The sequence below is a fragment of the Xyrauchen texanus genome, chromosome 14 (genome assembly GCF_025860055.1).
Source record: "Xyrauchen texanus isolate HMW12.3.18 chromosome 14, RBS_HiC_50CHRs, whole genome shotgun sequence".
NCBI classification, from domain to species: domain Eukaryota; kingdom Metazoa; phylum Chordata; class Actinopteri; order Cypriniformes; family Catostomidae; genus Xyrauchen; species Xyrauchen texanus.
In genome coordinates this window covers 46,579,892-46,591,064 of record NC_068289.1, presented here as the reverse complement: position 1 = coordinate 46,591,064, position 11,173 = coordinate 46,579,892, and positions in this window count along the sequence as shown.

Below are 11,173 nucleotides of genomic sequence, written 5' to 3'. Positions count from 1 at the left end.
CCCAAACACCGGTGGTGGGAACTCCCGGAGACCGGAGACTGCACCTGGCGGGAGTATGTGGGACATACTTGGAGGAGTTCGCTGCCGGGGAACCACCTCTCCAGATCCCAGCTCCCGCCTCTGGGCTTTCCTCTCCAGCCACGGTGAGTGAGCCAACCCCCACGCCTGCCGTGGTCAACGAACCAGCGCTGCTAACTTCATCCGCCCAGAGGAGGAGGAGAAGAAAGGCCTCTGCTCTCCAGCCTCCGCTAACCACGGCCAACCAGCCAGCACCTGTAGCCTCCGATGTCAGTGAGCCAGCGCCTGTAGCCTCCGATGTCAGTGAGCCAGCGCCTGTAGCCTCCGATGTCAGTGAGCCAGCGCCTGTAGCCTCCGATGTCAGTGAGCCAGTGCCTGTAGCCTCCGATGTCAGTGAGCCAGCGCCTGTAGCCTCGACCGTCCCTGAGCCAGCGCCTGTAGCCTTGACCGTCCAAGAGCCAGTACCCCCCGAGCTTTCTAGAGCTCCGCCTTCCGAGCTTTCCAGAGCTCCGCCTTCCGATCTTTCCAGAGCTCTGCCTCCCGAGTCTCCCGAGCTTTCCAGAGCTCCGCCTCCCGAGCTTTCCAGAGCTCCGCCTCCCGAGCTTTCCAGAGCTCCACCTCCCGAGCTTTCCAGAGCTCCGCCTTCCGAGCCTCCCGAGCTTTCTACGGCTCCTCTCCCAGAGACTCTCGACCCTCCTGCGGCTCCGCCCCCAGAGCCTCCTGCGGCTCCGCCTCTCGAGCCTCCTTCGGCTCCGCCCCCTGAGCCTCTCGAGCCTCCCAGGGCTCCGCCTCTCAAGCCTCTCGAGCCTTCCAGGGCTTCGCTTCTGGAGCGTCCTACGGTGCCACCTCCGTCGGCTCTGCTTCCAGAGCCTTCCTGGTCTCCGCCTCTAGAGCCTCCTATGGTGCCTACTTCCACGCCTCCGCCTGCAACGGCTCCACCTCCCACGGTTCGGCCTCCTGAACCTGTCCTTGCCCTGTGGCCGCCTTCCAGGCCTCCTGAACCTGTCCTTGCCCTGTGGCCAGCTCCCAGGCCTCCTGACCCTGTTCTTGCCCGGTGGCCAGCTCCCAGACCACCTGACCCTGTTCCTGTCCTGTGGCCTCCTCCCAGGTTCCCCAAACCTGTCCTTGCCCTGTGGCCAGCTCCCAGGCCTCCTGAACCTATCCTTGCCCGGTGGCCAGCTCCCAGACCACCTGAACCTGTCCTTAACCCCTGTGCCTCCTTGGACTGCCTGTCTGCTCCCTGTGCCTCCTTGGACTGCCTGTCTGCTCCCTGTGCCTCCTTGAACTGCCTGTCTGCCCTTTGTGCCCCTTGGTCTGCCTGTTTTCCCCTTGTACTCCCTTGGTCTGTCTGTTTGCCCCTTGTGCTCCTCTGGTCTGTCTGTTTGCTCCCCCCCCTCACTCCTTGGATGATTTTTTTTTTCATTTATTTTTTTTCTCTGAGGAGCGTCTGGAAGCCGCTCCTTTGAGGGGGTGCTATGTCACGATTCCCTTGTTGTCTGCCCTGGGTTTCACTTGTCATTGTTAAATGTACTACACTTCCCAGAATCCACCTGCCATCACCACTGCCATTTTGTTCATTGTTCTCACCTGTGTCTAATTCAGTCATCACTCCCTGGTTATTTAAGCCCTGCTTTTTGTTCACTCCTTGTCGTTCGTTGAATGTTGTCAAGCCTGATCTGTGTTTCCCTGCCTGAGTTCTTAGTTTATGTTTGTTTCCCCATCGAGGGTTTTTCCTTTGTGTTTGTTTTGTATTTTGTTAATAATAAAGAAGCCTGCATTTAGATCCTCTCTCCTCGCTGCCTCATTCCTAACACCATGCTTGCTCTCCGGTGTGTATAAGTTATAGTGGTTATGTTCATTACAAGTTAAATTTTTATCACCTTTTATTTAGTATGACTGATTTCTATTTTTTAAAAATCAAACATGTTTCTGATACCTTCATATTGGTCGAACTGACCACAGTGTGTAGTGTGTGCAGTATGCAGCTGTGTTGGTGATGAGAAAAATAAGACGCTGGAAGCGATATATATCCAAGATCACTTGCAATGAAAATAGAGCCTCCCATGATAATATATTTCACACATGATATGCAGCTGACCTCATGTTGGATGGTCATAAAATCATGAGTTGCTGTCAAGGCTGTCTGGCCGAGAGGGATAATGTGTGAGGTTTGAAGGGAGAGCTCCAATTGCCATGTAGGAAATTGATGGCTTGGCACTTTTATTGAGATCCAGTGGAGCTACTGAGTTGACCAAGATGTCAAGAAGCTGAATGGGACAGGCAAACACAGACACCACATAAGTACTGCTCATTTTCGCTCGCTCACCCACAGAGTGGGAAATTATGTTCTTAGTTAAAGCTACGTGAACCCTTTGTCAGTCACAGGAGATAGAAAACGCATGGCTTAGAATTTGCACATCATTTCAGGGCTTGAAACAAATGTCAATATATTGTATTTTAATGTGCCCTTGTTACAGTGTAATTACACAAGTAATTATGGATTATTACTATTTAACAACATGTACTTACTATATGTTTGGGTTTGGTTTAGGGTTATTTGCTTGTAGTTGTGCATAATTGACTGTTATTACTATAGTAAATACCTGTAATATGTGTAACAAGGACCCTTTTAAAGTGTTACTCAATATTTAAGAATTCATGATATGGTATTTCAAAACAACCTCTAGAAAATGTTGGTATATCTGCAGTGTTTATAATGAAGCAATTAGGTATGTGACTGCGCTATATTTTTAGTCCCCATTTAAAAGAACATCATTGCTGCTAACCTATTGCTGGTCTTTTGGATGTTGGACCCCTGTATGTGATGCTGGTTTGCTGGTGACCCTGCCATGCTTTCTGATCTTAACTAGCGTAACCAGCAAGCCTCCTATGGTCAACAAGCTTAATCAAAAACTCCATGCTCGTTAACCATTTTTTTGCTGGTGAACAACATGGCTATGTTGGTCTACAAGATAGATAAGCACCAAACCACTTTCCAACTTGCATAAACCAGCATGGAATTTCATGCTGGCATGAATATAGGGATATGTTTTCAGCAGGGATATAGTCAGTGTTAAAGGTCATTGAGCATCAGGGACGTGCATAGACATTTTGGGGGGCAGGGGCTCAAGTGGAAAAAAAGGGCACGTCTCATAATTATTTATTAAAAAAAAAAAACAACAACTCTGACTTCCTTACCAATTTATTTGATTTCCATCACACTCACGCAATTGTTTCATACTCAACAGATTTCTACAAAATAATCAGTTCACAATTAGTATTCACTAGTGGTCAATTTGGAGATTTTGGTCTATTTTGCTTCCATATCTTCTTTTACTATAATGGGAAGGAAACTTCCAAAATACACATTTAGATGGTGTTTATTTTAAGCATACTACCCTCCATCTGTTTGCATCAATAGATTTATTCTAAATTAACCAAAACTAGCAAATCTGCATATGTAAACATAACATTTCAGGGGGAAAGACTGGGGAAGTTCTGTGGTGATATTCTTTAGTTCATTTGTTTGTCCTATTCACCTGCAGTGCCAAATGTATGCAAATTAGCACATTATAATTAGTTTATGCCTAATTTGCATATCAATGTGGTGATTGTGATGATGTTATTAGACACAATTTTTACTGTACAGTACATTAGCCTGTATGGCCATGATATATTGCCTCAGCTAAACTTTTAGGCATTCAGATAAATAGACAAATAGCAAAGTAGAGTGGCTTCAGTTGTTGATCTTTTATCAAGCACTCTTTGGAATACATCTATTGACTCTTAATAAGATAATTAAAATATTTAGCAATGTTGAAGATATACACTCACTCACAAAGCACTTTTTAAAAACACCTGTACACCTATTTATTCATGTGATTATCTAATCAGACAGAAAGGCTACGGTAACTTAGATAATGTGCAATTGTAGTGAGAAGAACGGTCAAGTCAAATCAAGTCAAGTCAATTTTATTTGTATAGCGCCTTTCACAACACACCTCGTTTCAAAGCAGCTTTACAGAAGATCAGGCATTAACAGAAGATGAAACTGTAATGTCTATAATGTCTATGAGTCAACATTGTGTAATTAGATAAAATATGATTTTGAATCGTGTTTAAATAAGTTAAATAATAATTGTATTAACAACCCCAGTGAGCAAGACGAAGGCGACTGTGGCAAGGAACACAAAACTCCATAAGATGTTGGTTAATGGGAGAAAAAATAACCTTGTGAGAAACCAGACTCCCTGTGGGGGCCAGTTCACCTCTGGCTAACATCATGAATATAATGTCAATATTACTTATGTATAGTGCAATTCATGGTTTAAAATGATTAAACTAAGTAAGTGTTAAGGGACAGTGTTTAAACATAGGTTTTTTATGAAATGTTTTTATGTAATGACTAATGTCTTTAAAGTCCATCCTGTATTAACTGCAGAAGTTCACATAGATGCAATTTTCCTTGTTAATTGGCTGATGAAGGCTTTTGTTGGCAATTGATAGTCTATGTATTCCATTTCAAGGGCGTAGTCCATCAATAGATATCAATAGGTGATGCAGGCAGAGATCAGTGAGGTGCATCGGAGTTTAACCTTGCCGGTAATTTCTGTGAGGTTTGGTGTGGTCCATTCTAAATCCAAGGTTCAGACAATGGAATATGAAGTATCCCATGTCTTATGGTTAGAGTTGACATCAGTTCATTCTCTGAAGTCCATCATAATAGACTGAAGTGATGTTTGAGAACAGCATCTCAGAATGTGCAACACATTGAACCTTGAGGTGGATGGGCTACAACCGCAGAAGACTATGTCAGGCACTTTATTGAGAGCATGGCATTCGTAATAAAGTGCTAAGTGAGTGTAGTCTCACATAGCCAGACCTTTGACAAAATGGCAAAAGGTCTGGTCTGTATTGCAGCTTATTCTGGCAAAAAAACAAAAAACATTATTTTTGTTGCAGCACCTCTACTAGTGTCCATTTCACCAGGAAACTGCCACGACATGCAGAACGAGTCAAGTGACCATCATTTTGAAAAAATGTAGGTATAGTAGCATGATTCTATGAGACAGGCTGGAAACTCTAAATATGTCTAAATATAAAAACTCTTAATATAATACTTTGGCAAATCCCATGAGTATTTAATCTTCAACATCACTTATTCTATCAACCTGGTACCTTAAACACAATTTAATTTCCATTTGCACTGGTTTAAATACTCGTGTGCCCTCAGTCACTGAAGTTGTAAAGTCAGCCAGTCATATTAGAGCTTGCCACATCCCGAAAGCACTTTCTAGTTTTATGTGCAATATGTATTAGACGGTCAGTGAACTGTTTGTGGGCATTTCGTTGGCTGAGACTATGTTCAGTCTAAAAGAAAAGTCAGCAAGTATTCAAATAACCTCTTGTAATAATGGCAGATACAGATGGACACATCAAGGCTTGGATGGACAACAATGGCAAAAGACCAGCTCAGGATCCCTTCCTGCCAGCTAAAACCAGGAAGATTACGCTACCCTGGCCACATGAGCAAAAAAGGAATGAGTGAGTATTGGAAAAACATGTCTTGGTCTAATGAATTTCAATTTTCACCATGTTATGCAGATGCTGTGATCAAATTTGCTGTAAACAGCATGAATCTATGGATCCGTCCTGTCTTTTGTCAATGGTATAGGATGATGTTGGTGGTGTAACGATGTGTGAAATGTTTTCATGGCTCATATTAAACATTTTAATATCGAATGAGCATCATTTAAATGCAAATGCAAATAACTGTTTTGCCTCTGACCATCCATTTATGGCCTGCCCATTTTCAAATATACATTTCTAGCAGGATAATGCTCAATGTCTCACAGTACACTTCAGTGGAGTTTATTTCATGGTCTGCATCAACATTAGACACTTCAGTAAATTCTGGGAAATCTAGACAGATTCCTGTATTACATGGAATTACCATTTAAGAGATTCATTCCTGTATGTAAATTCAGTTGTGACTCCCACAACTTTGCAGTGTAAAAGTGGCCCTTGTCTCACACACACAGAAAACAAATTGTATAGTATTTGTTCTTTGCTCTATTGTCCTATAAACTTTCTTTCTATCTTAGGCAGAAAAGATAGATGACCGCTTATGTATTTGCTGGTGCAGCAAACACAAAATATTTCAGAAACATCAGTGGGCAAGGTCTTTCAGAGCTACTATTCCATTTCCTCTTTCTGCTGGTTCATCTTTTTATTATGAAACATGAAACACCTGTATATTTGAACTATGTACCGCTGACAATGCCACTGTGTAGTCCTTTGTAATAAATCACCTAAACATTGAGTTCACTGTTACGAATCATGCTACAGTTATGCACTTGGCTCAAGCCTTAATGGGAAAGTACTGCCATCTAGCAGCAATAATTATACATGCTTTTTACTTATCTGAGTGAACATTGAAAAACAGTACATAACATGACTTTCATTCGACTTATTCAACTTCATGAATGGAAAGAATGGCCAAAAAGCCTTTGAGTGCATTGTGTTTAGCAAAGGTCATGATATAATGCAGGCATGTTTTTAAATGACTGGGCAGTAAAATATGTTTCCCCCATACAATAACAGTTTAAAGTGGCCACAGCTGTTAATAAAAAGAAAAAAAGGTAAAAAAAAAAAACCCAAAATATTATTAAAGTGCACTAGTCTGGATCGATCCCTGATAAGACAGAATTTGGAAAGTTCCGATGACTGCAGGTGGCTGTGGTTGCAATTAGTGTGCTATAATTAGCTTTTTATGAAATTATGCTTAATGACAAGTAAGTAAATCACAGATGGTTTGCAGATACCCATAGGAATGAATTAAACATCAGTTGATCAACATCTTATAGACTGTTTAACAATTATGTAAGGCTTTTAGGCATCATTATAAAAAATTATGTAACAAAAATGATGATTCAGAAAAAAGTTACTTTTGTTAATTTATGTTCTGTAATTTTCTCATTATATATTGGTCCATGTATTAACTGAGGAGCTCCGAGATCTCAACACACAAATAACACAATATATTCTGTCCCATCTATACATCTAAATTAACTAGAACAATTGGAATTATTGTAAAATTTTAGTTTACAGTAATGCAGCACCTACAGAGACTCATGGGAAATGTAGTTTTAACATACAGGCTTTTTCATCTGCAGCCTACATGAGTAGAGTTTTCCATCAAAAGTTTAAGAAATGCAAAGAAAGGGCGTAGGGTAGCTCAGCAAGTATTGACACTGACTAACACCCCTGGAGTCGCGAGTTCGAATCCAGGGCATGATGAGTGACTCCAGTCAGGACTCCTAAGCAAACAAATTGGCCTGGTTGCTAGGGAGGGTAGAGTCACATGGGGTAACCTCCTTGTGGTCGTGATTAGTGGTTCTCGCTCTCAATGGGGTGCGTGGTAAGTTGTGCGTGGAGAATAGCATGAGCCTCCACATTCTGCGAGTCTCCACAGTGTCATGCACAGCGAGGCACATGATAAGATGCGTCTCATAAGCAGAGGCAACTGAGACTTGTTCTCTGCCACCATGAGTACCTAGTAAGTATTGGGAACTGGGCATTCCAAATTGGGGAGAAAAGGGGATAAAAAAATGAATAAAAAAAAGAAATGCAAAGAAATTGTCAGTACCATATGACATTATAATTGGGACTCTTCAGTAAATTAGAACCACACTGGAAATAAAAAAATTGGCATATACATGTGTCATTTTTAGGGTAGTACTAACTAAGATTTCAAGAATAAAGTCATAATATTTTGAGAATAAAGTCACAGCATTGTGAAAGTAAAGTCGTTTGAGAATAAATCGTGAGGAAAGTAACATCAAACTCGGCGCAAACACACCTCCTTTCTATGTCAATTAGGCTCTTTGTATATTGCGCTTCATTCACAAAATTGCCTGGTGCAATTTAGATTACCACAAATAAATGTTTGTGAACATTTTCAACTCATCAGCATAAATACACTAATGATGAAGGAGACCATTATAGCTTTGCATACATCCTATATGCACTATGTGATCAAACACACTTTTATTTTTGTTTTGTTTTTTTGCAGTTATTGAATTTATTCAGGAGAGGGCTACAAGTGCACAGCGCCTTGAACTGTAACCAGATGATCTATTCATATTTACATAAGTCTATAGTTCAATACTGATGTCATTTTAATCCTGTTCTTTGCTCATCTATTCAGGTTCCAGCCAAATAAACAAACCTTTAGTATTCATGAGAGCCCACATTACGTGCATTCATGTTACATGCATTTCCAATGCAACCTCATGGCGAAATCGTTAGGATTCGTACGACTTTTCTAAATTTGGCTAATTCGTGGTACCATGCGACTGCTCTGGTTTGAATTCCTACAACTTTCACTAGAGCCAATGACGTCGCTGGATATCTTTTCCATCTAATACGGGACAATTACTTGCTTCAGTTACACACAACAGCTTCCTATCATGTTTACACACTCTACTGATCAGTTAGGTTTAGATAAGGGGTTTGGGTAAGGGAATAATTGTAATAAGTATAGGCTATCCTTAACGCCTTGTGCATGGAACTTACGCTTACTTCTGCATTAGACATCCTGGAATTTGCACATGATGAAAACATAAGAGTTTATGCGAACAGGCAGGCAGACCAGGGCGGGCACAAGGGGCAAACAGACAGTCCAAAGGGGGGCACAAGGGGCAAAGAGACAGTCCAAGGGGGGCACAAAGGGCAAACAGGCAGTCCACGGGGGGCACAAGGGGCAGACAAGCAGTCCAAGAGTGCCACAAGCCGGGGACTGGGTCAGGAGGCCTGGGTGGTGGCCACAGGACAGGGACTGGATCAGGAGGCCTGGGAGGTGGCCACAGGACAGGGACTGGGTCAGGAGGCCTGGGAGGTGACCACAGGGCCACAGCCATGGAGAACTCTGAGGGCGGAGCCGTGGAAGGCGGAGCCATGGAAGATTCAGGTGGCGGAGCCATGGAGGGCGGAGCTGAGGAAGACTCAGGTGGCAGAGCCATGGAAGGCTCAGGAGGCAGAGCCGTAGAATGTTCCGGAGACAGGGCCGTGGTAGGCGGAGTCATGGAGAACTCTGGGGGCAGAGCCATAGAAGGCGGAGTCCTGGAAGGCACCAGAGGCGGAGCCGTAGAAGGCTCTGGAGACGGAGCCGTGGAAGGCTCAGGAGGCGGAGTCGTGGAAGGTTCTGAAGGCGGAGCCATGGAAGGCTCTGGAGGCGGAGCTATGGAGAACTCTGGGGGCAGAGCCGTGAAAGGCAGAGTCATGGAAGGCTCAGGAGGCGGAGCCGTGGGAGGTTCAGGAGGCGGAGCAGGCTCTGGAGACGGAGCAGTGGAAGGCTCAGGAGGTGGAGCCGTGGTAGGCGGCGCCATAGAAGGCTCTGGAGGCGGAGCCGTGGGAGACTCTGGAGGCGGAGCCGGGGAATGATTGAGGGGCGGAGCCCTGGGAGGCTCGGGAGGCGGTCATACGTTTGACGACCGACCATGAATGAACAAACAAACAGGGTTTAAATACAGAAGGGTGATGATGATTAAATTACATACAGGTGAGAACAATGACACTGGCAGTGATGAGGGCTGGGGATTATGGGAGGTGTAGTCCGGGACAGATGACAGGGGATAAACACTGAGCAAACAACGGGGAATCGTGACAGATACTGATTTTGAATGTAAGTGACAGAGAATATGTTTAACAGTAAACATTTTTATCCTCTTTCCAGAGTGAGAGCAAGAACAACTTGAGCAAATGTTTTCTTGTGGTCAGTGTAGCTAATTACCAGGTTTGGGAGGGTTACTTTTGAAATGTATTCCACTAGAGATTACAGAATACATGCTTGTAAAATGTTATTTGTAACATATTCCGTTAGATTACTCAAGGCCAGTAATGTATTCTAAATACTTTAGATTACTTTTTCAGCACTGGTAGACCTTTAAACTTGTTTTGACCCTAAAACGTCTGCCAGTACAGTAAGACAAAATACACTTGTTAAAAATATATTCTCTGAAAAACCTAAATATCTTATGCAGTGTGATAAAAAATATGATTTTTGCTTGAATATCAAAGGGCTTACAAGAAAAAATTAATTATCCAATGCAAATTTTCTTGATAAAAAATTATGAATGTGCCTGGTAACATGTGCATGTAAAATGGCTAGAAATAGCATTTTAGCTTAGCGTAACAATTTACACAAGGTTTATTTCTATTGCTTCTGCTCCAAACTTACTCTCATATGAATGTAACACATCATAAGAAAGTGTTTCACAGCTGTTCAAATGCACTTTGGATCGCATCATTTATATGGATAAATGTTTTCCATGAAAGGACTAAATATGAAATGAAACAAATGACAATATAATGCAAAGTAATCACTTCAGTAATCAAAATACTTTTTGAATGTAACTGTATTCTAAATACCAATGATTAAAATTTTAACTTTAGTGGAAAACAGTTACTTATATTTTGTATTTTAAATCTGTATTCCTGTTACATGTATTTCGTTACCCCCTAAAACTGCTTGTGGTTTTGGACAATGTCCGATTCTACCATACTATGCTGCATGGTTTGAAAATCACTCACACATCTCCTTTTCTGAAACCATTTGTGGTATTTTTCTCCTACTGAAGATGTAAAGTTTTATACCACAACCTCGAAGACAAACAAAGTCTTCACCAAACAACGGAAGATGCTTGCAGAGAAGCATGCAATCAACTTTCACATTGTTCATTCATTAGATCCATAGCTTGAGAAAACATTTTTTCTCAATCTATGGAAGTGGATTCAATTTTAGGCCCAAAATGAAAGAGAGGCTGGATGAATATCGGAATTAAGAGAAATTTCTACAAAACACATGAAAAAAGAGTTTTATTGTGGATATTTATGATAAATGTGTCATTTAATGATATAGTTGTGTCTTTAGCTGAATATGTTATTAATCTAAAAGAGAACACATCTGTAGTTTTGATGTAGGTTTTTACTTTTAATAAATGCATTATCAGAATAGAATACAGTGCTTCATTATGCAGTGAAATCCAATTGTTCTGCAAAATATGGGTCTGGTTGGCTGTGTGAATAATTTTGAGAGCATTGACTATAGTTTGCAGAAATGTATAAAATCAGTTGAGGAAACACTTAAGTGAAC